The sequence below is a fragment of the Elephas maximus genome, chromosome 21 (genome assembly GCF_024166365.1).
Source record: "Elephas maximus indicus isolate mEleMax1 chromosome 21, mEleMax1 primary haplotype, whole genome shotgun sequence".
In the NCBI taxonomy this organism is placed as follows: Eukaryota; Metazoa; Chordata; class Mammalia; order Proboscidea; family Elephantidae; genus Elephas; species Elephas maximus.
This window is the reverse complement of record NC_064839.1, coordinates 54,698,337-54,723,979: the sequence shown is the minus strand read 5'-3', so window position 1 is coordinate 54,723,979 and position 25,643 is coordinate 54,698,337. Positions and strand designations below refer to the sequence as shown.

Below are 25,643 nucleotides of genomic sequence, written 5' to 3'. Positions count from 1 at the left end.
CACCCCAATTGGGTGGGGTCTGGGATTGAATTTTATCAATTTTACTAGGTAATTCTTACAATGAGGCAAACATGAGAACCCTGACTTGGCTCGTCTTTTCATGAACAGTCATCAACACGTGGGGAGGGGGCTTGTTTTTAGTGAGGTGCCCGCCCCTCACGTAACCAAGTTATTGGAGGTGAGTAGGAAGAACAAAATCTGGCTGCCTAGGGGTCTGAAAGCTTGGAGCAATTAAAAAAAATTAACATACCTGTTAAATAAAATTCAAGTTCTGGATAAAAAAAATGGTGAAAATTTTAACTAATATACCTAGAGCTTCCTATATCCCAAGCACTGTTGTGAGGGTTTCACCTACTTCTCAGTCTTCCCAGTGACCCTGTGTGAGAGATGCTACTTGCTATTCCTATATTATTGGCAAACAAAACAAAACAAAAACAGAAACACTGAGGGTTTGAGAGTCAAATTATGGCTGACAGTGAGTCAGCAGCTGGGCTGTGAGATTCGAACCAGGGCATTATGACAACAGAGCGACCTCTGAACCAGTGCTGCCTAAGTGGGAAAGGTGACATTTAAGGTTATGTGCACTCCCGAGTTTTTGATTCTATGATTTCATTGTTTGAATTGTATAAACATTTTACGGAAATACTTTGTAAATATTTTTTCTTAGAGCCCAGTAAAATACAGGGTGAGAAATCAAAGCAGCTATCGTTTCTACTCATTAGTTTTTCCGTTTTAGTTCTTCTGGACAACTACACAGATGCATTTAAAAGAGGACTCTGACTTACCGGAGACTCGATTCATTTCATTGTGGCTTAAATTGGCAAACTATAAGTACTGCACAAATGCTCATCCAACTTTTCCATGTCTTGTGTAACTGAACAGTAAAATAAAAGACCATCTCCAGCATAAATATGGCTTTGATTCGCAACGGTACTTTACCTTTCTTTTACATTAAACAAACACCAAGAAGCTCTCATGGTAAGTTTTGCAGATTTTTGGGAAGCTCTCAAGGGCCGAGTTCTCCAGACGTGACCAGTTGTGACCTGTCTTGCTGAATGTCACTGTCAACAGCGAAGTGGAGGTTTACGTGCACCGTTCAATTGTAACAACATCCTGTATTATTAATGTGGAAAAAGTGAAGCTTAGCGGGATTGGGTGAGTCACCCAAACACTGGCGAGAGTCAAGGACGGCTGGGAACCGCGTTCGGAATCCACTAGACAAGCCTCCGTTCTCCACAAGCGCCTCAGACCCGGAACGGCAGAGCACACGGCGGGGCTCGTCTTCTCTACTCCCTCCCCGCCACCCATGGTTTCTATCACCCGAGTGCCCACGTCCATCCTGAAGGTATCCAACTGGAAATCAAGTCAAAAGTCTCATGGCGGACACGGCTCTCCCGAGCCCGGTCGGCTAAGCCAGCTGCTGCGCGGCGCCCGGCCTGGGACCGCCACACTCCACGAGGCCGATGCCAGGAGGGCCCAACTGCTGGACAGCGCCACCGTGGCCCAAAAAGACAGGCGGCGGGCGAGAGGCGACGGCTCCACGTCGCGGGGGAGCTCGGCTACACACGACTGACATTGTCCTCCAGGCCCTTCAATATCGGGCCTTGTTTCCCGACCGTTCTCCTCTTTGCTTGCGTCACTTGGAAAGACCAATCGTCACGTTCGAGAACGAAAGACCCGCCTCCTTCACGAAGCACATTGCCAATTCAGTTGTTGGCTACCTAGCGTCCCGTGCGCCTTTACGCACTGCGGAGACCAATCCTTGCCGGGACGTGCTTCTAGTCCCGCCCCAGGTCTGCATAGAAGCTGTCACTCTCTTTCTCACCCTTTCACCCGCGTTAGGGCACTTCCTTCCCGACGCCGTGACGTACGCAGGCCCTGGTGCTCGGCCGGGGCGGACCAATGGCGGTGGCGGATACGGCGGGCCAATGGGCGGGAGCGTTTCATGCGGCGGGCGCCCGCCGCAGCCGCCGCTGGGTCCTGAAGCCAGAGGCCGCCCAGAGACGGTGCGCGATGGACCGAGGGCCCCAGCCGGGGAGGCGCCGCCGCCGAGCCCGCGGCCAGACGCCCCCTCAGTAGAGCCCGTGCCCGAGCGGCCCCGGCGCCCGCCCGAGCTCTGGGCCGCGTGAAGGGCGGGCTCTCCTGCCGCCCGGCTCGCGGCCTCGGAGACCGCGCCGCCGCCGCCGCCGCCTTCCCGCTCGGGCCGCGCGGCCCGGGAGACGCGGCCGCGGGCTGCATGGGCAGTGCCCGCGCCCCGCCGCCTAGCCGCCGCGGAGCCGCGCAGCGCTCGGAGCCGGGTGAGAGGCAACGTCGGCCTGGGGCGGGGGTCGGGGCGGGCGCCGGGGCACTCGGGTGGCCTCGCGGCCTGCAGGCCCTCCCCGCCGGGTGGAGCGGTGCTGCCGGGCCCGGGGCCGCCGTGAGGGTGTCGAAGGTGGGCCCAGGGCTGCCGTGAGGGGGTCGAGGGTGGGCCTGGGGCCAATGTGAGGAGCCGACGGTGGGTTTGGGGGCCGCCGTGAGGGGGTCGAGGGTGGGCCGGGGGCCGCCGTGAAGGGGTCGAGGGTGGGCCGGGGGCCGCCGTGAGGGGGCCGAGGGTGGGCCGGGGGCCGCCGTGAGGGGGTCGAGGGTGGGCCCGGGGCCGCCATGAGAGCCCGACAGTGAGCTCTGAGGCTGCTGTGAGGGGGTTGAGGGTGGGTTCCGGGTGGCCTGGGCACCTGGAGAGCGAGGGCGCCGACCTCTGACCCGCGGGAGGGGCGCCTTCCCCATGTTGATTGTGGTTGTTATTCCCAGCGTCCCTATTATTATCGCTGTTTTGAAATGGGAACAGGCGGCTCTTGGGCTCCGAGCCGGAGGGGGCGGGCGAGCTGGGGGCCGGAGGGAGAGTGGGGGCGCCGGGGTTGCAGGAGGCGCGCGTAGGCCCGAGGAGGGGCTGGAATGCGGGGCGGCGGGGAGGGGGGGGGACACTGCGGGGGGAGGGGAGGGGAGGCGGGCCTGGGGGGCGGGTGGGAGGGGAGCGGTGGCGGTGGCGGCTGCAACAGCAGCCCTTGGCCTCAAGGAACAATGTGAGACGTTGCCTGAAATGTTAATTTCCGTTCCTCATTTCATCATCCCCTGGCAGGGCGGTAGCTGTGTGAGTGTGTGTGTGTGAGTGTGTGTGTGTGAGTGTGTTTGAGTGTGTGTAGGGCTGGCCCTGCCACATGGATTCAGTCCCCTTTCAAAGAGGGATTGTGGTGTGTTAAATCGTGCATCTGTTTCGTTTTGGGGGGGGTCTTTTAATTTTACTCGAGGCCTGCTCTTCCGGGTTCACCTTTAAGGTTTCTGCTTCTGTTGTGTTTTTGGAAAACTAGTGTATACCAGCTTCCAAAAAGTGTTAGAAGAGGCTGTGAAATATTAAGCTGGGCTGAGAGGGCCCTACGCTTTGAAAACCTTTTTCTAACAGTTAAGGTGTAGCTTGCTTAGGGTTCATGGTTTTCGCAGGTCAGGAGAACAGCTTCATATCCATTTGTAAGAAGAGAGTGGTTTGGCAAATTTCTCAGAAGAGAAATCAGGTTTCAGGCTTTCTTAAACAGAGGTCTGGTGAGTCTGCAGTGATTTGAGCAATACCCTTAAGACTCGTTTTCAAGCGAGGAATAGCAGAATGCACAATTGTTGAATTGCAAAACAGAATATTTTGGTCCTTTTTGGAGGGGTGATGAGAAGTATTCAGGAAAACTATGTAAGATGATATTGCTAGTGGAAATCGTGCCATTGAAACTGTTACTATTTTCGTTTTGTGCAAACCCAGTCAATGGCATAACTTGGATAGTTCTAAATCAGAGACCCTGAGACTGTTTATTTGCTGCCTTTGGGACCTTGATTTCTCTTACTAAATGTTGACTGTTGTGGAAGACGTAGAGTTCTGTGTCTTTTGAGAATGATTGCACAAGTACTCTGATACTACTTTGCAACTGTAGTTAAAAAAGGCAAAACATCTTGCTCAACATTGATTGTGAACCTTGAATTGGATCTCCATATAGTTGGTGTTTCCTCCCCCATCCTCCATTCAGCTGTTGTTCTTCTCTTTCTTGTGTTTTCACGGTTAGGAGCAGGATCTCATTTGATAGGCTGGCCATTCTGAATGGAATGGGATGGGAGGGAACAAAGACCAAGTTGCTCTGACATTTTCCTCTGTTCTTTTGTGCATGCCTCTTGATTTACTTGAGTGAAATACTACCCAAAAGATATTGCTAAATTTGACCCAAACCTGAAACTTTGAGAAGTTCATTTTTAAAGGCATCACATAGTCTTGAATTCTTCATTTGCAGTTCTGATTTTGTGTCAGCCTTCCAACTTGCAGTGCCTCTGTGAGACGTTTGTCTCTAGACCCTCTTACACAGCCATGTTGATCACTAAACCAGATGGGCTGCTTATGACTAGTGGCTCTCATGTTAGCCGTAATTACAGTGTTTATGCAGTGACAAATAGGACTTTCTACAAATGTAGTTAAAGAAACTATGCTATTTGTATTTGAGGACGTTTTTCAAGAAGCTTTGTGTGCCTTGGATTTTTAAGTACATTTGACATGGTAAGGTTATGTTTCATCAAATATAAGAGGAGAGTTATTTTGCATATGGGCAATGAGCCCATCATCAATTAAATGACATAATTAGAGAGTATCAGTAAATGCTGGTTCAGAGAATAATCTGCATTTGTTGCCAGAATAAGTGTTTTGATCTGTCCATTACTCTTTATAAGTCTCTTAATCCCTCAAATGGTAAGTATAATGCGTGAGCTTCCTTTTAGTAAGATAACTCGTTGGTGTCGAGTTGATTCAGACTTACAGCTACCCTAAAGGACAGAGTAGAACAACCCCGTAGGATTTCCAAGGCTGTAATCTTTACAGAAGCATACTGCCACATCTTTCTCTCATGGGGTGGTTGGTGGGTTTGAACTGCCAACCTTTTGGGCAGCAGCCAAGTGCTTAACCACTGCACAACCAGGGCTCTGTTGATTCTGATAAGGATGTGCCTATTACTAAATGGCTGTTTTTGGTTTGATGGACCTTATTCCTGATATCTCTAAGGCTACAGTCAGACTCAGCAGTGCATTTAAATGTGTGCTTTTGTTATTCTGATATGCTTATCTTAACTCCTGCTTCTGTTCTCCATATTTAAAGTTTTCTTTGTGGTTCACTTTTGGATCACATAATATTTTATATATATATGGCAGAAATACAAATATTTTTATGGTAAAGTCCCGAACGGCTATCATGGCCTAACTCTGGGAGACCTTGCATGACTCTGCTCTCTTCCTAGGTCCCTGCTTGGATCCTTGGTCGCTCTCTCTCAAAACTCCTTATGCTGGCTGCATTGGCCATGTGCCTTCTTAGCCTGCCACGCACCCATCCAAGGCCTCCTATGCTCCCCACCCCCAACTCCGAGGTAACTTCTACTTGGCCTTTGGGTCTTAGTTAAATATTACTTCCTCTTAGAAAGCCTTCTTAGTCGCCACTCCCATGGAGGGTGGCCTCTCATAGCTTGTCTCATCAACAAAGAACTTAACAGTGAAAATTTACAAGTATGTAATTATGTGTGTTCTGGATGATTGAAGGGCTCTGAGCTAAATGAGGATAGGGACCCTAAGTCATAGAAGTTGTTTGAGAAATATTTGTTGAATGAAAGACATTTTGTAGGTTATCTAATCTATTGCTCTGTAAACCTCAGATGACTTTTTTACTGGATTGTTGCCGTGCTTATGTTTAAAGCTTTATGAAAGTGAGTAATTTTGAAGGGGGAAACTGTATCATGAACTTCTGTTTGTTTGATTAGAAATTCTGCTGTGTGAATTTCAGCCATTTTTCCACATTTTTATCATAAGTTTGCCTTAACATTTTAAGTCAAAGTGTGGGATATGGCTTTCAAAACAGGGACAGAACAAGAGATAAAGAAAAATAACAAAAGGGGAAGGTTGTCTTTGTGGGAAGAAAATACTTTCTGTGAAAGCAAAGTTCTAGTAGAACTGCTTTTTGAGGCCAACATAGAGGACCGGAAGCAGTTTTTATTCTGATTTCCGCATACTTTCCATAAAGGTTTCAGCGTGGTAAAGGCTTTGCTGAAATTGAAGGCTTGGCTGAGTGTAGTTTGTTGCTGTTTCTGCTCATGATACTTAAGTGTTTCATGGAGAACTTCGAGCATTTCTGGCCAAATGTAACATGAACGTAGTTAACCATAATAATGGGGTCATTCTCAGAGTTGTAGCATTTCAGTTACAAAAAAAAAATAGTGTATTTAGGGGGAAGTAACACCAAAATGGGGTTATGTGTTACTTTTCCCATTTAGGTTTATGTTTTATAAATTTTCTCTAATGAATCTGTTATATAATTGGCAAAAAGGTCCCTGTTTTTTTTTTTTTTTTGTGCTTTAGGTGAAAGCTTACAGCTCAAGTTAATTTCCAATGCAAAAATTTATACACATATTGTTATGTGACACTAGTTGCACTCCACCTTTCCACCCCGGGTTTCCTATGTCCATCCAACCAGCTCCTGTCCCCTTCTGCCTTTTCATCCTGTCCCCAGACGGGGAGTTGCCCATTTAGTCTCCTGTATCTGCTTGAACTAAGAAGCACGCTCTTCATGAGTGGTATTTTATGTTTTATAGTCCACTCTAATCTTTGTCTGAAGAGTTGGCTTCAGGAATGGTTTTAGTTCTGGGTTAACTGAGTGTTTGGGGGCCATGTGTTCGAGGGTTCCTCCAGTCTCAGTCAGACCATTAAGTCTGGTCTTTTTACATGAATTTAAGTTCTGCAACCCACTTTTCTCCTGCTCTGTCAGAAACTCTCTGTTGTGTTCCCTGTCATTGGTGGTAGCCAGGCACCATCTAGTTAAAAGGTTGCTTTTGAAAAGACTAATCCTGGGTGTAACTTGGAGGCTTGAGTTTTTGGTTTGATAACAGTAGGTTGATTTGTATGGCTTTACTGTTTACCTTTTTTGGATAGCAAGGGGTGAGGGGAATTGGTTGAGGGGAGTTGGTTGGCTGTGGTTGAAGACATTTAAAGACATCATTCTAGATTTAAGAAATCTAACAGTTCCAAAGCTGGTTCTGTGAATAAAGAGTTAAGTAGATTTTCAGTGTGAAAATAAATCTTTAATTTGTTATGACTAAGGTTTTTCAGGGGCTGAATGGACTGAATATCCTGTTGATGGGACAAGGCTTCTTTGATGCCGCCTACTCCTTCAACCCTCCGCCCTCCATTTTTCCTTCTTCTTTAAGGCCAAGGTTGAAGCTGCTATCAGGGGAGTGCTGTGGAGCAGGCGTTGCTGTCTGAGTTACAGTGTCCTTAAACTGTCTGGCTAAGGGCAAGACCTAAGTTTCCAGTCTGCCCTTGGGATCTGTGCAGTGAATTATTTATTATCCTAGAAATCTGTAGGCACTCTTTTTCCACTTGTAAAGAAACCAGTGTGCACCTGTTCTTTATTCAAAAATCTTGGCCTTTTCTCTACACAAAATGTTTTTGATCACTTAGATCAAAAAAAAATTTTTTTTTTTTGTCAAGGTTAACTAAAATTCTTACCCCCCGCCCTGTACTTGTTTAACTCTAAAAAACGATCTTTAGAAGTGGTTAAAGTTAGAATTTAGCTCGCATTTAATACATCAGAAGTTATTTTTCATCCAAAATGTAGCAAATAGACTTCTTTTTCTCATGTCATTAATAGCGATTATCCGCTTTTCCTCTTTTTCCAGTGGAAGTTTTCAGAGGTTGGACCCAGAATGCTAATGTCCTAGAATAATGACTATTTCTAAATGACAGGAAGATTGCATAGGGTTCATGAGGTTTTTGACCAAAGTTATGTTGGGCTTTTTTCCCCAATGTAGTTAATATCTAGCAAAATAAACAAAACAGACTTTCATTTAGTTCTGGGTATTTAAAAACTCTATGCCTCATTTATCTCCAGTTGCCTGAGTTCCAGGAGCTGAGGACTGATACCCTCTTTTACGTAGGTTTAATATAAAACTGAAAAAGGTGAATTGCATGGAAGTTTTATTAAAATTGAGATTCATAGAAATTCTGTAACTGTTTCAAGACAATAACTTCTCTTTATTTGACTCTTTAGTGTAAACTGGAGATCATTCTAGTTACAGTGTTTGAGTTTATCTTAGAGAAGGTGAGAGAAGCAATGAAGAGCCTGATTACTCTTAAGAAACTGAACCTTGTTAGTCTGCAACATGTTTCTAAATGTGGTTTTACATCCTGCAAAACAGGAAATAAAAATAAAAAACCAAAAAAACCCCAGAGCAACATTCTTGAAAGAATTAATTTTTTTAAGAAATTACTAAAATGTCTGGCTAATTAAAGGAGAGGCAGAATTTCACATTAAAAATCTTGCCTCTTTGGATGATCACAAAGAAGAAAATCTAGCCTCTAGGAGTCAGAAAAATGTGTTGAAAACGTGCCGTGTTACCTAAGTATACCATAAGCCCGTGTTTGATCGTGATTTCAAGGAGTTTTAGACTGTGAATTTTTTATTGGCAGAGTTGTATGTTTTGTTCCGTAATGTATTTGTTACCTACGTAGGTATTTTCATTACTTTGAGAACAGTTCATCTGAAATTTGAAGTTCTTTAAAACATTTTCTTAGGAATTTTTTTCCTGACTGTTGAGAAAAGTAATCTTTGAATTGTATCCTTTATCTTTTAATACGAAACTTAGAAAAGTGATATGTGCTTTCACTCATAACTTAAGTAACTTTCAGCAGATACAACCTTCATGAGATTTACATGTGAACTTTTTTTTCCTTTGGTAAAGTGATTAGATCTGAATCTGCTAAACTTGTGTTCTCTTGAGATGCCTGGCTTTTAAAGAAAAAACTATGTGAAAGCAATAACTTTAATCTCTAGAAAAAGCATACTTCAGTGGAGTCTAATGATACAGTGAATTTTGAGAACATTGGGGGGAAATCTCTTAGAATTTAACCTATGACTTCTCCTTTTTCTTTTCCCTTATAGCTTTCTTATAAGTCCCCAAATAATATTTGTTCAAAGAGAATGGGAAATGGAAGGTAGAGGGTGGGAAAAAGAAGTAACAAAATAAAACAAAAACCCAAACCTGTTGCTGTTGAGTTTATTCCGATTCTTAGTGACCCTATAGGATTGAGTAGAACTGCCCCATAGGGTTTCCAAGGCTGTAATCTTTATGGAAGCAAACTGCTGCTTGGGATTTCAAACTGCCGATCTTTTGGTTAGTAGTTGAGCGCTTAACTGCTGCACCACCAAGACTTCTTCAAAGTAACAGATAAAAATCTCGTTGCTGTCAAGTCATTTCCAACTCATAGTGACCCTAGAGGACAGAGTAGAACTGTGTCATAGGGTTTCCAAGGAGCGCCTGGTGGATTCCAACCGCTCACCTTTTGGTTAGGAGCGGAGCTCTTAATCACTATGCCACCAGGGCTCCAGAAGTAACAAAAGGAGGTTATAAAAGATGGGAGGAAAACATACGCTCTCAGAATTGGGAGAAACAGTTGTTTTTTAAAAATATTAATATTTATTTTTTAAAATATTGAATATTTTTTAATATTTCAGTGCTGTCATTATTATTGCTGCTGTAACAAATTACCACAAATTTAGTGGCTTAAAACAATACAGATTTATTATCACACATTTCTCTCATACAGTCTGACCTGGAGTTTATTGGGCTGGCTCTTTCTCTGGAGACTCCCGGGAAGAATCCTCTTTGCCTTTTCCAGCTTCTAGAGCCTTACCCAAGCCCTGATGTTATCTTTTGCCTGATATGCATGTGAAAGCTGGCCAGTGTATAACGAAGACTGAAGAAGAGTTGATGCCTTTGAATTATGGTGTTGGCGAAGAATATTGAATATACCACAACTGCCAGAAGAACAAACAAATCTGTCTTGGAAGAAGTACAGCCAGAGTCCTCCTTGGAAGCGAGGATGGTGGGACTTTGTCTCCTGTACTTTGAACATGTTACCAGGAGGCACCAGTCCCTGGGGAAGGACATCATGCTTCATAAGGTAGAGGGTTAGCCTAGAAGAGAAAGACCCTCAAAGAGATGGATTGCCACAGTGGCTGCAACAATGGGCTCAAACATAGGAAGGAAGTTGTGAGGATGGTGCAGGACCAGGCAGTGTTTCCTTCTTTTGTACATAGGGTCACTATGAATCAGAACTGACTCATTAGCATGTGACAACAACAGAGGCTGTGCCTGCATTCCTTGGTCTGTGATCTCTTCTTCCGTCTTCAAAGCCAGCAATGTTATATCTTTGATTTTTCTTCTGCCTCTCTTCCTCTTTCAAGTACGTTGTGATTACACTGGGCCCACCTGGATAATGCTGATTAGTAACCTTAGTTGTCCTCTGTTGTATAACCTAAAATATTCACAGGTTCGGGGAGTAGGATGTGGAACTTTGTGGGGTTATTCTGCGCGTGCTAGGATCCCATGTATGCTATTATAGCAGATGAGGTTGGGGTCAGATCATTGAGCAGGTTTGCTTCAGTCCATTGGAACCATTTTAGCTATTGGAAAGCTTCAGTGCCATTGTAGTGTGGCATTGTTTGGGCATTTGTGAGCATGCTGTAAATTTAAGAGTCCTGGGGAAACTTTTTTAATAACCTTTATTTTGGAGTAATTTTGGACATGCAGAAAAGTTACAGAAATAGTACAGTTTATAACCTTCATCCAGTTCCCCTAGCGTTACCATCTTACATAACATTGGTAAGGTTGTCAAAGTGAGTAAATTAACATTGGTACATTACTATTAACTAAGCCTGACTTTATTTGGATTTCGCCAGTTTTTCCACTGATGTCTTTTTGCTCTTCTAGGATCCATTCCAGGATACGACACTGGATTTAGCTGTCATGTCTCCTTAGTCGTCTTCTGTCTCTAACAGTTTCTTAGGCTTTCCTTGTTTTTCATGACCATGACCCCCTTAAAAAGTACAGTCTTTGTTTTTTAAGTCTTTGTAACCATTTACCCATTTGGCCCAGTTGTAAAGCACTGTGTAGTTGTTGACTTTGGGTTTACTTGACTACTTTTCCAAGTGTGGTCTGCTCTTTAGTGAGAGAACAGTCTTGTGTCTTTTTTCAATACGTTTTATGGAGGGGTATTCTAAGACTAGATAGCTTGCTCCTGTGTGTACATTGGGAAATGTGTTTATCGGGTTGCTTGTGTGTAGAAGACTGTTGTAGGAAACACGAAGGTGACTGAGACCCAGTCCTGCTCTGAGTATACAGTCTGATGGGAAAGAGAGGGGTTCAGATGACTAGAACCTGTGTTGTTAGGGGCTGGTATTAGGAAAAGAGATACGAACAAAGTGCTTCAGGAGTTTAGGGGAGAAAAAGAGACCACATCCGGTTCTGGGAAGATTTAATATAGGAAGTGCAACTGAAGCAGTGCTTTCAAGAAGAGGTGGAATGTCAATGTGCAGAAAACAGGGTTTGGCCATCTTAAAGTGAGAGAAAGCTCTCTAGACAGAGACTGGAAAAGGCGGGATGTAAGTTGAGATGTGAGCTAAACGTTGGATGTCAGCTGAACACAGGTCTCATGAAGGAGAATAGTACCAGGGAAGGCTAGAACAATGGATTGGAGTCAAATTGTGTAGGGTGTTGAATGATAAAGACCTGACTGGGTCGACGAAGGAGAGGCATTGCATTTTTTTGAGGCAGGAGATGCTGTGTCAGAATTTGACAGTAGTGAACAGGACAGGCCAGGCACAGAAGGAGCAAAGAGTAGATGGGCTTTGTAGTACTCCAGTGCCTAAACTTGGAGTACTCTTTACCTTACTACAAAGAAAGAAATGGTTTCTAGGAATGTGCAGAAGAAATCAACTGAACTTGGTCATAGGGTGTGAAAGGTGAATGGAAGGGTGCTGTTTTGTCTTGGGCTAGTACTTTTACAACCCCACCATCCTCTGCTTTGGAAGAATATCAGGTTTAAAAAGATGTTTCAAAAGGAACACTATTACAAACGTAGGAATGCCATGTTCTACGGAAAAATGTAAAATAACAGAAATGAATGATGGGGTTTAAAATTCATTGTAGGGATAATACTTGAGTTTAGTACGCTTGTATCCAAGACAAAGTTTCTGATCCTTGCCCTCAAGGAGTTTCAGTCAAGACAGTGTAAACTAGAGACCAAGGGTAGTAGATTTGTGTTCATGTAGGAGGGGACTAAGGAGCCCTGGTGGTGCTGTCGCTAAGCGCTTGACTACTAGCTGAAAGGTTGGCAGTTCGAACCCACCAGCCTGTCTGAGGGAGAAGAGACCTGGGATCTGATTCCATAAAGATGGAAACCCCATGGGGCGGCTCTACTCTGTCCTCTATAGGGTTGCTGTGTGTTGAAATGGACTTGATATTGCACAACAAAAATACCAATCTGAGCTGGAGACTTTGGAGCTTAGAGAAGCAGTGAGCCTGCCGACAGAGATAGTGTACAATTAAGAACAGTGATTCTTTTATTTGCCCAAATAAAGACCTGTCTGGACTTTTTTTTTTTTGTATCAGCACATATCATTAGGTACCTAATTAGTATTTGGTTGAAAGGTCACTTAATTAAAAGTTGTGATTTTAAAGAAGGGCTCATGGACCGAGTAAGGAGTAATATATAGCAGGGAATAAAATTCGATACTCTATGCAGAAAATGTTTAGTGTGTTAAACCTTTGCCGAGCTTACTAACCTAGTATAAGACTATTTGTAATTTGCATCAGGTTAGCAGAATCTAGCCTTTATCGTGAATGGACTAGAATATGAAGAACATGGTGCCTCTGGACTGTATGTATGTGTAAGGTTAGCAAAGCTCAGGAGTGATGGAGAAGCTTGCTTAGGGAGGCTTCGGCTGGGTGGCAGACTGTTGGTTGTGCTGTTTCCATCAAGGTCCTAAATAGCATTCAGCTCAACTGCAAATGCAGAAATAAATGGAGAGCATACCTCTTTGTTTTGGACAGTCTGAAGTTGTAGGCGGCAGCAGGGTCTGATGGCAAGGCACACTTGGAGTAAGACACCTCTCTCGGTGCAGGTTCTCCTTGGTGGGCAGTGCTGAAGGACGCTTTAGGTTCCCTGTGTGGCGCGTTGATTTCTTTGTGTTTATTTTTACATAAATCCTCCACAATTCTGCTGAATCTTGTTGCTACCAACCTCTCTATAACATTAAAGGATTTTACTTTTTCAGCTGACTGACAACTCTTTATCTTGATGGAGAGAATTTGTCTTTATAGTCTTACAGTGACACGGTGTGAATCCACCAGTGTTCCTTTCTTGATTATCAGAGTGCACTGGGTTTAGAAGTTTCACAGCAATGACATTTCCATATTGAAGTCATTGAGTGACCTTAGCTCTAGTGTTTCACAGACGTAATAGTTAAAATGGGCAGGGAGTAAAGGATACACAGAGAGTGTCTCAGAAGGAGCGGCTGCTGGCTGCTTTCTCTGTGTGCCTTTCCTGAGCAGTCTGAAGGTTGGCTTGCCATTTCTTTGTGTCATCATCTTGTACTTTTACACTGGATGTTTGTCCAGGGCTGTTTCTAAGGACTAACTTTTCAATGATCAGGGTAAATAAAAATATTTTAAGATCAGTGGGCTAATCAGGACTATTTGGGTTTGAAGTGTCCGTAGCTGGGGATGAAGTCAGTTCCTCTTGGGCTTGTGGATTTAAGGTGAAGGGAACAATATGTGTCTCACCTTTAGTCCACAGACTCTGCTCTTTCAGTTGCATCTGCAGGCTGCATTGATATGAGATTTTAAAACATGGCAGAGAATACATAATAGATAAGGGGTACCAGATATTATTGTGGAACCATGCTTTACTACCTCTCTTTGAAAATGGCAGCTTTACGCCTCTTACCTCCAGAGGAGAGGCTAGAAGTTGGTTGTGGGTGGTGAACTGGGAAGGGGAGAGATTTGTACAAATATCAAAATGTTAAACTCGTTTATTTGTGTGTGTATGCATGTATGTGTATATGTACGTATATGTACACACTTCCATAAAGCAAATAAGGGTCACAGGAACTGATACTTCTTAGACATGACGAATCACCTCATGAGTTCAATTTTCTTAGTTTGAAGATTTAGGGTCGCAGTCTCATCAGACAACTAGGTTGATTGCCATAATATAGTTTATATTCTACATCCTAGTCTGGTGAGTAGCATCGGAGGTCTTCAAAGCTTGTGAGTGACCATCTGAGATACACCTATTGGTGTCTACTAATCTGGAGCAAAAGAGAAAGTAGGAAAAAGCCAAGACTCGGAGAAGGAACCAATCTACAGGACTAATAGTCTACCAGGGCCCTCCTCTACCCTGATGCTCGAAGTAGATGATGCCCAGCTACCAATACTGAGTGTTTGGATCAGGATGGCTCCTGATAGAAAGGGAGAAAAATGTGAAAGAGAACTTCAAATTTTCAAAAATCCCAGACTTACTGGACCCACTCGAGTCAGGAGGAATCCCTGAGACTGTTACCCTGAGGTATTCCTTAAGCCTTGAACTGAAACTATTCTCTCAAGTTGCATTTTAGCTAAATAGCAGGTTAGCCCATAAAGGAATGAATATCACCCTTGAGCACTGTACTGTTTTAAAACATCTGTTTGAGACCAAAAGCATAGATGAAAAGGTTGGGGGGCTTCTGAGTCTAGGTTAATGGGAATGGAATAACTAGAATGGAAATAATGAGAATATTGATACAATGTGAAGAATGTAACCAGTATCACTGAACAATATGTATAGAAATTGCTAAAAGGGAACCTGTTTTGCTCTGTACGTTTCCACTGACAATACTATAAAATAGTATTTAAAAAACAAACAAACAAAACTTGTTTGTTCTGTGTGATGGCCTGGCATATGAGTATTTATTCCAGCTACTTCTGTATTTTCAGTTTAAGTACAAAATCAAGTAGCTACAATACTATATATATATATATATTTGTATAGTGTCGCTACATACCTTTCCCTCAAGAATTGTAGAATATTGTTGGAGAGAAAACTTTAAGAATATTCAGTAAATGAAATGAAGTCTGATTTCTTCCAGTGTAAAGGTTCTTCAGAGTTGCAGCAGCCCCTGGAGACCTGGTCCATCTTCCATTTCCCACTTGTCCAGAGCATTTGACTGAGGAGTGGGAGAGCTTGAGCTTGAACCCTTATCCTGACTAGCAGCTTAGGAGACTTCCAAAACTTTCTGTGTAAATATTTGTCGTTGGTGGCTAAGTTTTTTTAGCCTGTAGCTTTCCTCTTTGAGAATGCGGTTTTTTCCCTTTGTCATCTGATAAGGTTTAGAGCTGATAGACATTTGCACAGATGAAAGTTCATGCAGCTCTTTTCTTTTTCCCCCTGATTGAAATAAATGCACGATTTGATTTGGAAGCCTAGGGTGTAATTCTGAGAAGGAGACCTTCGTTATTAATAGCTGATACCGTCTGGACTGTCTGTGTTTCCATGACTATGCATCTCAGCGGAGAAATGGCCCTTCCCTCAGCTAGTGGCTTTCCTATGCCCTCATTGGAGAGAATGCTAGTTTCCTTGCCTGAGAACACAGCTCGGTGGGTTAGAGCAGATGTGGATGAGTGGTTTTAGATTTTATCCCCAGTGGGCCTATTTCTCAAATGTTAAGATCTAATTAAGTACTAAAAATGACTTTTTGGATGTAAAACTTCAGTTCATTCTAGATGTTAGTGAATTTATACTAATGGTTTATTATTAACATTGCTTCTGTTTGTACTTTTCTCTCCTTGTTTCGTGGGACCTTGTTTAATAAGGAAGTACGCTAACAAGGTATAGCTAATGCTCACCTAGTACTAGAGTGCCATTTAAAAATGATTTTACACCAGCAGGGAGCAGTCCAGGGTTTTCAGCCTCCTTGTTCCCAGTGCACGCGGAGTGCTGTGAGGCCTCCCCCGAGTCTGATATTCTACTTCTGTTCCATCCCTGTCACTGGTGCTGTAGTACTAGTGGAATCTGTACATGCTTTTTGCTTTAAAAGATAATCGAATGATGAAAACTTAAATATATTTTACAAATGAATTTAAAAGCAAACATCAAGTGCTGATTAATCTAGGGAAGTATTTGAATTGGCTGTTTTAAATAGCCCTTAGTTTTATTAAAAGCCATTCCTGAGTAGTGAGGTATTTCTTATATCAAGTCATATTTGTATTATACAAGAAGGCAAAACTGTCAGAGGTCAGTTTTCTGTCAGCCGAAACTCTTCAGGGCAGTGATTCTCAAGGGACTGGGTCTGGACAGACATAATGATCTGTTCCTGATCAAACTGCTGCCCCCTGTGAGCAGGTTGGAAGCCATGGGACATGTCTGATAGCGACGGAGGAGACGTACTGTGCATGCAGTTATCAAAGTTGAAACCTTTACCCCAGTTTTGGGGTCATTTAATGAGGAAACAGTGGGTCTAGTGGGCCTCCATGAATCTCACTTGTAGTAGCCAGCATGTTTAGCTTTCCAGACTACCTCATCCTTGAAAAACTCCTGAATAACTCAAGTTTCATTCTATTGCCATGGGCTTCCTTCTTTGATGTTAGTGCTGTGGGAATAACGAGTTTTCATTAACCATCAAGAATTATTTGTAAGAAGTTCTAATGAGACATGTCATAGAAAGATGTCAATTGTTGCCATGTTGTTGTTGTTAGGTGCTGTCGAGTTGGTTCCGACTCCTAGTGACCCTGTGCACAACAGAATGAAACACTGCCCGGTCCTGAGCCATCCTTACAATCGTTGCTTTGCTTGAGCTCATTGTTGCAGCTACTGTGTCAATCTACCTCATTGAGGGCCTTCCTCTTTTCCACTGACCCTGTGCTCTGCCAAGCATGATGTCCTCCAGGGACCGATCCCTCCTGAGAACATGTCCAAAGTATGTAAGACGCAGTCTTGCCATCCTTGCCTCTAAGGAGCATTCTGGCTGTACTTCTTCTAAGACAGGTTTGTTCATTCTTTTGGCAGTCCATGGTATATTCAGTATTCTTCGCCAACACGGCAATTCAGAGGTGTCAGTTCTTCGGTCTTCCTTATTGTCCAGCTTTCACATGCGTATGATGCAATTGAAAATGGCTTGGGTCAGGCGCACCTTAGTCTTCAAGGTGACATCTTTGCTCTTCAGCACTTCAAAGAGGTCCTTTGCAGCAGATATACCCTGTGCAATGCGTCATTTGCTTTCTTGACCGCCGTTTCCATGGCTGTTGCTTGTATATCCAAGTAAAATGAAATCCTTGACAACTTCAGTATTTTCTCCGTTTATCATGATGTTGCTCACTGGTCCAGTCGTGAGGATTTTTGTTTTCTTTATGTTGAGATGCAATCCATACTGAAGGCTGTGGTCTTTGACCTTCATTAGTAAGTGCTTCAAGTCCTCTTCACTTTCAGCAAGCAAGGTTGTGTCATCTGCATAATGCAGGTTGTTAATGAGTCTTCCTTCAATCCTGATGCCCCGTTCTTCTTCATATAGTCCAGCTTCTCGTATTATTTGTTCAGCATACAGATTAAATAGGTATGGTGAAAGAATACAACCCTGATGCACACCTTTCCTGACTTTAAACCAATCAGTATCCCCTTGTTCTGTCCGAACAACTGCCTCTTGATCTATGAAAAGGTTCCTCATGAGCACAATTAAGTGTTCTGGAATTCCCATTCTTCTCAGTGTTATCCATAGTTTGTTATGATCCACACAGTCGAATGCCTTTGCATAGTCAATAAAGCACAGGTAATCATCCTCTTGGTATTCTCTGCTTTCAGCCAGGATCCATCTGACATCAGCAATGATATCCCTGGTTCCACGTTCTCTTCTGAAACTGGCCTGTATTTCTGGCAGTTCCCTGTTGATATACTGCTGCAGCCATTTTTGAATGATCTTCCATATTGTTGCCATATTCTACAAATAATGGCACTGCACAGGAATTGCGGTTCTACACCTACTGAGAGAATGTGGGCCTAGGGAGTAGGCTTCTTGCTGGGTTGTGTGACTCTTTGGTAATAATAGTAAGAATGAAAAGGACACTATTACCCCGCTTTGGCTGTATACTGAGTAGAACATTCAGGTTGTTTATCAGGGGCAGAAAGTTGGTGAGACTGGATCTGTTTGAGGGCATGGTGGGGTCTATGAGCTATTGAAGCAAAAGGAGAAATGTGAATAGATTGGGGTTGGGAAGTAATGTTTAAGTGTGGAAAAGTGAACTCTAACAATCTGGCTTTTACTTTTCTTCCAGTTTTTGTCTATCCTATTTTTTTATTGTTGTCAGAGTGTGGGGGCAGTGGCAGTTCAGCAGTAGAATTCTCGCCTTCCATGTGGGAGCCTCAGGCTTGATTCCCAGCTAACACACCTCATGCTCAGCCAGCACGGGTTGCTGTAATGCTGTGAACAGATTTCAGCAAAGCTTCCACACTAAGATGGACTAGGAAGAAAGGCTTGGTAACCTGCTTCCAAAAACCAGCGAATGAAAACCCTAGGGGTTGTGAATGCTCTGATCTGCAGCTGATCGTGTGCGTGGCTCAGGACAGGGCAACGTTTGTTTCATTGTACATGGAGTTGCCATGAGTCCGTGGGTGACTCCGTGGCAGCTAACAGCAGCAGGAGCAGCTTTAAGTTTAACTAGCTGTATATATTATATAAATTGCCAGCCAGGGGTTGTATTCTAGTACTGTACGTATATGTAAATGTATATTGTGTGTTCTGCCTCACAGTGAGATGAGTTTGCCCTTAGGGTGAAAGACACTTGAAGTCTGGGACCAAGTCTCGTCTCACCCCAGCTCTTCTCTTGCCTAGCAGAGAGCCAGATTCAGAGGGTAGGGAAGAAAATGTGCTAGTGGTTTTGGTGGAGCAGAGGCTGTTGTACTGACATCTCTGCTTTGTCTCGAGTTCAGGGAACACTACTAAGATTATAGCTCCAAATTAGGTGTTAAAAGCACTTCGTAAACGTATACATTATATGACTTAAACAAACAAAGCAAACTGGTTGTCATTGAGTCAATTCTGACTCATAGTGACCCTATAGTACAGAGTAGAACTGCCCCATAAGATTTCCAAGGAGTGACTGGTGGATTCGTACAGCCAACCTTTTGGTTAGCAGCCGAGCTCTTAACCACAGTACCACCAGGACTCCTTAGATGATTTAGGCCTGGACCATTTTTATCATAGAGAAGGTATGAGCCTAAGTGACGTGAATAGTCAAACTCTTAGGATATGACAGACAAGGGTTGGCTAGAATTTTCAGATCCGTTGTGGGGGTGGGGGACAAACGTTTCTCTACTTTAAAAAACAAAAGAAAAAAACCTATTGCCCTCGAGCTGATTCCAAATCATAGTGACCCTATAGGACAGAAACTACCCCATAGGGTTTCCAAGGAGCGGCTGATGGATTTGAAATTGCCGACCTTTTGATTAGTAGCTGTTTTTCTTTTTTTTTTAATTGTACTTTAGGTGAAGGTTTACAGAGCAAATTAGTTTTTCATTAAACCATTAATACAGATACTGTTTTGTGACATTGGTTGCCAACCTCACAACATGTCAGCACTTCCCCCTCTTCTCGACCTTGGGTTCCCCATTACCAGCTTTCCCATCCCCTCCTGCCTTTTTGTCCTTGCCCCTGGGCTGGACGTTTACTCTAGTCTTGTTTTATGAGCCTGTCTAATCTTTGGCTGAAGGGTGGACATCAGAAGTGACTTCAGTATTGAGTTGAAAGGGTGTCCGAGGGCCATACTGCCGGGATTTCTCCAAGCTGCCAAGCTTTTAACCGCTGCGCTACTGGGGCTGTTAAAACTACATTATGATCCTGTTTGTGATAACTAAACTTGACATTCTCTTATCTCCACAGCATCTAATTTTGTTTTGCTTTTATTCTTATGCATTTTTCTCCATTGAAAGTGGTGATTTTTCGGAATAGCCTGACTCAGGAATATCTTACACTCAGCCCCCAGCCTTCTAGTGTGCCTGTTCTAGAGGCAGTCCCCCTTACCATATCTTTTGCATTCTTCCAGGGGTGGTCCTTACGTGACGAAACTTATGTACATGCATAATGGTGAAGTGTACTATTTTGTACTATTACTTTTTTCACTTGATTTTGGAATTATGTATCGATACATGTGGGGCTGCTTCATGTTCTTCTATCATAATATGAATGTGCTGTAACTTGTGTCTTACTGACGGACATTTACTTGTTTCCAGTGCCTTATTGTGCAAAATGACATCCTGTGCCCATGTGTAGAAGTATTAGCTATAGGTTACGCTTTTAGGATTGCCAGATCAGAGGTTATGGATATTTAAAAATTGTGATTTTGCCAAATTGCTTTTGACCGAGATTGTACTTGAATGATGAGTGCTTGTGATTAATTTCATTTGTTAATAAACAATTTATATTGAGGTGAAATTCATGTAACACAATTAACCATTTTTAAGCAAACAATTTAGTGGCATTTAGTACATTTGCAGTGTTGTGCAACCACCATCTCTTAAGTATTACTGAAAATAAATAGCTTAAGAAACCACTCAGTGAGAAAAAAGTTCTCCTTTGGTCTTGACACTCTATGATAAGAGAGATTTTGTTTAGTCTGATAGGATTTCTGTCTCAGAAAATATTACTGGTTCATTATGAAGTATAAAAACATTACCTGCAAAGTATTTTTTCAGATGTTTTCTACATTTTTCTGGTATCGAAAGGAAACTTATACTCGTTAAGCAGTCTCTTCCCCTTTCCTCCCCCCCCGCCCAGCTCCTGGCAACCACCTTTCTGTGTTTTCTGCCTATGAATTTACCTATTCTGGATATGTGATATAAATGGAAGAATACAGTATATGGTCTTTTGTGACTTGCTTTTTTCACTTAGCGTAATGTTTTCAAGGTTCATTGCTTTTTATGACTTACAATGATTCTATTGTATTGCTCTACCACATTTTGTTTACCCATTTGTCCATTGTTGGACATTTAGGCTCTTTCTACCTTTTGGATATTATGAATAGTGCGGCTGTGAACATGCATGTGTGATTTATTTTTATTTAAAAAGTTGTTGTAAAACACATACAAAATTTTCCATTTTACCCATCTTTAAGTGTACATTTCAGTAGCATTAAGTGTTTTGCAACCATCACCATTATTTCTTGTACTTGTTCATCATACCAAATAGAAACTCTGTACCCGTTAATAGAAACTCCTTATTTTCCCCTCCCCCTAGTTCCTGATAACCGTTAGTCTGCTTTCTGTCTCTGAATTTGGGTAATCTAGATATTTTATATAAGTGGATTCATACATATTTGTCCTTTTATATCCGGCTCATTTCACTTAGCATAATGTTTGCAAGGGTTGTTACGCAAGGGTCGTTGCAGCGTGTACCAGAACCTATTCCTTTTTTTCATGGCTGAATAATATTCCATTATATGTGTTCCACAATTTGTTTATCCATTCATCTGTTCATGGACACTTGGGTTGTTTCCATCTTTTGGTTACTATGAATTAATGCTGCTATGAACTTTCATGTACAGATTTTTTTGGAACACCTGTTTTCACTTCCACTTCATTTGAGTGTATACCTAGGAGTGGAATAGCTGGGTCATATGATAATTCTATTTTTAACTTTTTGAGGACCTGCCCAATTGTTTTCCACAGTGGCTCCACCATTCATTTTACATTTCTATCAGCAGTGCACATGCATGTTCCTATTTCTCTGCATTCACCTCAACACTTGTTATTGTCTATTTGATAATGGCTGGCAGTGAGTTTTTTTTGTATCTTAGTGGGTATGAAGTGGTATCTCATTGTGATTTTTGAATTGTATTTCCTTAATGACTAGTAATATTGACCAACCTTTCATGTTCTTAACGTCTTTGGAGAAATGTTTGTTCAAGTCTTTGCCCATTTTTTAATTGGGTTGTCTTTTTGTTATTGAGTTGTACAAGTTATTTATATATTCTGAATATTAAACCCTTAGCAGGTAAATGATCTGTAAAAAACTATTCTGTAGATTGTCTCTTCACTTTCTCGGTAAAGCCCTATTATGCACACAGTTTTTAAATTTTGATGCAGTCCAGTGTATTTGTTTTTCCTTTTTTTTAAATCTGTTTTTCCTTTTGCTGCTCATGCTTTTGGTATTGTATCTAAGATTCCATTGCTGAATCCAAGGGCATGAAGATTTGCCTTTATGTTTTCTTCTAAGAGTTTTATGGTTTTAACTCCAGTATTTAGGTTGTTGATTCATTTTGAGATAGTTTTTGTATATGGCATGAGGTAGAGATCCAACTTTTACATGTGGAAATTCAGTTGTGCCCCACCATTTGTTAAGAGACTCTTTTTTCCCCATTGAATGGACTTGATTCTCTTTTTGAAAATCAGTTGACCATGTACAGAAATAGAAAAACCAATCCTCAACTTTATATGGAATGGCAAGATGCCCCAAATAGCTAAACAGTGTTGAAAGAAAAGAACAAAGGAAGAGGACTCACAATTCCTGCTTTTAAAACATACCGTACAGCTATAGGGTCGCTATGAGTTGAAATTGACTCCATGGCAATGGGTTTGGTTTTGGTTTTTATATAGCCACAGTAATCAAAACAGCCTGATACTGGTATAACAGTAGATACATAGACCAGTGGAATAGAATTGAGACTCCAGAAATAAACCCACGAACTTATGGTCAACTGATTTTTTTGACAAGGGTGCTAAATCCATTCAATGCGGGAAGAGTCTTCAGTAAATGGGAATGGTAAAATTGGATTTCTACATGCAAGAAAATGAAGCAGGACCCATGCCTCACACCATACACAAAAACACATTAAAAATGGATTAAGGACCTAAATATGCAGACTAAAACCCTACAATTCTTGGAAATACAGGGGCACCCTGTCAGGCTTAGCTTTTAACAATGGATTATCTAATACAATAACAACAGCACAAACAGGGAAAGAAATAAATGGGACCTCATAAAAATTAAAAACTTTGGTTCATCAAAAGACTTTACCAAAGTGAAAAGACAAGTTACCAAGTAATATCTTCGGAAACCATATATCCGATAAGAATCTAATAACCAAAATATATGTAAAACTTTGACAACTTAACAAAAAGACAGCATAATCATAAAATGGGCAAAGGACTTGAATAGACATTTCACCAAAGAGGACATTCAAATGGACACCAAACACATGAAAAGATACTCAGCATCATTAGCCATCAGAGAGACACAAATCAAAACCACAAGGAGATACCATTTCATTCCACTAGGGCGGCTAAGTTAAAAAACAACAACAATAAAAAACCCAGAAAATAATAAATGTTGGCAAGGATGTGGGGAGATTGCTGATGGGAGTGCAAAATGGTATGGTTGTTGTGGAAAACATTGTGGAACTTCCTCGAAAAACTAAAAATAGATCTACCATAAACCCAGTGCCATCGAGTTGATTCCGACTTATAGCGACCCTATATATGACCCAGCAATTCCACTGTTAAGTATATACCCAAGACTTGAAAGCAGAGACTCAAAAAGAGACTTGTACACCAATGTCCGTTGTAGCACTATTCACCATAGCCAAAAGGTGGAAACAGTGCTAGTGCCAGTACATACATACAGTACTACTTAGCCAGTAGGAGAAATGGAGTCTTGATAAATGCTACAATATGGATAACGCTTGAAGACATTATGCTGAGTGAAATAAGTCAATCACAAAAGAACAAATATTTTATTACCTCACTTATATAAAAAGGTAAGAAAAAGCAAATATATGGAGATCAGAGTTTATTAGTGGTTACCAGGAGTGGGAAGGAGGGGAAAAAGGAGGGTTAACAGTGATGGAAAAATCACATTGATTAAGGGTATGGTTCTACAGCCAGTGATTGTAGTTTTTGTCAATAAGTTGTACACCTGTAAAGAGTTGAATTGGCAAAAGTTGTGTAATGTATTTACGACAATAACAACAACAAAAAAGCTGCTGAGTTGCTTACGTACAGCTAAACACCTCATGGGATTTGGTTTCTTGTTTTGGAGGTCTTAGGGTCACGGTTTCATGGGCCATCTCAGTTAACTGGCCTAATACCATGTTTAGTGCTTCTGGTCTATCTCCTACTTTGTTATGTAGTGCCTGGCACAACAATTGGTCTCTACTCGCTGGAGCAACAGAGGAAGAAGGAGAGTCAGGAATAGGAGGAGGATATGGAATGTGTGGCTAATTGCCTCCATGAACAGCTGCCTCCCTTACCTGAGACCAGCAGAACTAGATGGTGCCTGGCTACCATTACTGAACATTTTGATCAGCGAGTCCATAGAAGAATGCTGATCAAAAGAGGGAAAATGTAGAACAGAATTTCAGTTTCTCCTGGACTCTAGACTTTCTGGAGCCATGGAGGGTGGATGAACCCCTGAAACTATTGCCCTGAGATAATTTTTAAACCTTAAACCAAATATAACCCCTGTATTCTTCTTAAAACCACACAGTAGTTTAGCTTAACTATTAAAAATGTCTGCCTTGAGCATTATGCTCTTTTAAGAGCTATTTGTTGTTGTTACGTCCTTTTGAGTCACTTCTGACTCATAGTGACCCTGTGTACAACAGAATGAAATACTGCCCCATCCTGCACCATTCTCACAATTATTATGCTTGAGCCCATTGTTGCAGCCGCTGCATCAATTCATTGCAAAGGGTTTTCCCCTTTTTTGCTGACCCCCTACTTAACAAGCATGACGTCCTTCTCCAGGGACTGTCCCTCCTGATGACATATCCAAGGTACGTGAGACAAAATCTCTATATCCTTGCTTCTAAGGAGCATTCTGGCTGTACTTCTTCCAAGACAGATTTGTTCATTCTTCTGGCAGTCCATGGTATATTCAGTATTCTTCGCCAGCACCATAATTTAAAGGTATCAGTTCTTCTTCGATCTTGTTTATTCATTGTTCACCTTTGGCATGTACATGAGGAGATTGAAAATACCATGGATTGGGTCAGGTGCACCTTAGTCCTTAAAGTGACATCTTCGCTTTTTAACACTTTAAAGAAGACTTTTGCAGCATATTTGCCCAATGCAGTATGTTGTTAGATTTCTTGACTGCTGTTTCCATGGGCGTTAATTGTGGATCCAAGTAAAATGAAATCTTTGACAATTTCAATATTTTCTCAGTTTATCATGATGTCACTTGTTGGTCTAGTTGTGAGAGTTTTTGTTTTCTTTATGTTGAGGTGTAACCCATGCTGAAACTGTCGTTACTAAGAATGACCAGTTTCAAAATGACCTATACCAGTCCATTTCAGCTTATTAATGCCTAGGATTTCGATCTTTTTGTATTCCATTTCATTTGATGACTTCCAGTTTTCCTAGATTCATACTTCGTACATCCCATGTTCTGATTATTAATGGATGTTTGCAGTTGTTTTTCACTTTGAGCTGTGCCACATCAGCAAATGAAGGTTCCGAAAGCTTTACTCCATCCATGTCATTAAGATCAACTCTACTTTGAGGAGGCAGCTCTTTAGCAGTTGTATTTTGAGTTCCTTCTGACCTGAGGGACTCAACTGGCATTGTATCAGACGATGTATCCACTGCTATTCATAAGGTTTTCACTGGCCAAGTTTTTTAGAAGTAGATGGTCAGGTTCTTCTTTCTAGTCTGTCTTAGTCTGGAAGCTCCGCTGAAACATGTCCACATTGGGTAACCCAGCTGGTGTTTGAAATACCGGTGGCAGACCTTACAGCATCACAGCA

The 25,643-nt window shown here is 42.1% G+C and overlaps 1 protein-coding gene across 8 annotated transcripts in view; it reads left to right on the top strand.

Annotated features, from left to right (window-relative positions):
* The first annotated feature begins 1,974 nt into the window (after nucleotides 1-1,974).
* Nucleotides 1,975-25,643, top strand: part of ANKRD11 (ankyrin repeat domain containing 11) — a 272,434-nt gene continuing 248,765 nt past the window's right edge. For 6 of the 8 annotated variants that reach the window (XM_049864064.1, XM_049864067.1, XM_049864068.1 and 3 more), the window contains exon 1: nucleotides 1,976-2,297. The gene's annotated coding sequence lies outside the window, so the exon portion shown is untranslated. Of the gene's footprint in view, nucleotides 2,298-3,028; nucleotides 5,418-25,643 lie in introns of those variants that run through there. The other 2 variants (XM_049864073.1, XM_049864066.1) reach the window with 2 other exon arrangements.